Source organism: Tachyglossus aculeatus, chromosome X1, assembly GCF_015852505.1.
Source record: "Tachyglossus aculeatus isolate mTacAcu1 chromosome X1, mTacAcu1.pri, whole genome shotgun sequence".
NCBI lineage: Eukaryota > Metazoa > Chordata > Mammalia > Monotremata > Tachyglossidae > Tachyglossus > Tachyglossus aculeatus.
Window position 1 is genome coordinate 89787909 of NC_052101.1, and position 1674 is coordinate 89789582.

The following is a 1674-nucleotide window of genomic DNA, read 5'->3' on the forward strand; positions in this document are numbered from 1 at the left end:
GTGGAGGAAGCAGAGTAGAAGGAGATCTCTGTGTGGGAGCCAAAGCCAAAGTGTTCAGTGAGGACTTGGGACACAGCGGGGAGGAGTGGGAGGGAAGGGGGACAAGGATGGAGCAGAGGGGGTGATCCAGTGGTATCGCAGGAACCACACTATGTGACAGGCTGAGGAGGAACCCCTCCATCTTCACCATGTGGGTGATGTGCACTTTGGCTCGGGACACCAGTAGGTCAAGTAGTTCGGAGAAATCCTCCTTGGCTTCCTCCGGAGCGGGAGGGGACACATAATGTGAGCTCTTCTCGGCCACAAGGAATTGGTTTATGGGGGTGGACATTGGCCCTGGGGCACGCTTAGCAATGAAAGGGGCTAGCAATTCTCTTCGTTTTTGGAGAGGGAGTGATCGGAGGGCCCAGTTCTTAGATGGTAAGTTCCTAAGGGGGACAGCCTGTGTCTGTTTAACTTGATCGGCGCGATTCTCAACCTCAAGCCCAGGAAGGCTCTTGAAAAGCACAACACATCCACATTTCACTTCCTCTAGGGCCAAGAGCAGAGCTGGCTCTTCCGCCTACTCATTTGGAGCCCATTTCCTGATGGTCCTGGTGGCTCTTCCTCCTGTTTCTGAGCTGGGACGGTGTTTTAAACAGGAAGGTTAGAACCATCATTTCAAAAAAGATTCAAAGTTCAGTCTATGGAGGGTTTCTTCAGGATTTGACAGAGACTAATGCGCTCTGCCCCTTCTCAGGGTCGCACCTGGAGAGTTTCCAGTACTCTACCAGTCTCTACTACAGGAGGGAGAGTCAAGCAGCGGCATACCCATTCCATTCCTAGCTTGGCAGAGTGGCTAGTAAGTGGAAGGCAATCTGCTACAAGTCAAAACTCACCTGTTCTGGGCAGCAGTGACATGGGTAGTCGAGGGCAGAGACTTGGGTTTACTGCACGGAAGGAGGCAATGGTAAACCACTTCCCTATTTTTGCCAAGAAAACTCTATTGTTACACTACCAGAATGACTGCAGATGGAGGTGGGGCATTCTGGAGGAGATGTGTCTGTGGTGTCGCACGGGTCAAAGACAACTCGACAGCATAAGACAAAACAGTGTGCTCTGCAATCTCTCCTAACTGCAGGCCTTGGCCCTTCCACACTAGGAAACTTGTCTACTAATTCTGTTGTATTGTACTCTTCCAAGCACTTAGTACAGTGCTCTGCACTTAGTAAGTGCTCAATAAGCAGGGCCTGGGAGTCAGAAGGACCTGGGGTCTGCTGGGTGGCCTTGGGCAAGTCACTTCACTTCTCTGTGCCTCAGTTATCTCATCTGTAAAATGGGGATTAAGACTGTGAGCCCCGTGCGGGACAGGTACTTTGTCCAACCCAATTTGCTTGTATTCACCCCAGCGCTTAGTACAGTGTCTGGCACATAATAAGCACTTAACAAATACCACAGTTATTAATTCCAGTTCTGCCACTTGTCTGCTGTGTGGCCTTGAGCAAGTCACTAACCTCTCTGTGCCTTAATTACCTCATCTTTAAAATGGGGATTAAGACTGTGCACCCCATGTGGGACAGGGACTGTCCCTATTTTCTTGTATCCACCCCAGTGCTTAGTACAGTACCTGACAGTAAGTGCTTAAAAAAAATCACAGTTATTAATAAATACCATTGACTGATTGACTGGGATCCG

The 1674-nt window shown here is 49.7% G+C and overlaps 1 non-coding gene across 1 annotated transcript; it reads left to right on the forward strand.

Annotated features, from left to right (window-relative positions):
* The first annotated feature begins 729 nt into the window (after window positions 1-729).
* Window positions 730-868, forward strand: LOC119920682. Its single transcript, XR_005448411.1, has one exon. It is a non-coding gene; the product is annotated as a small nucleolar RNA SNORA7 (small nucleolar RNA).
* Window positions 869-1674: the final 806 nt, after the last annotated feature.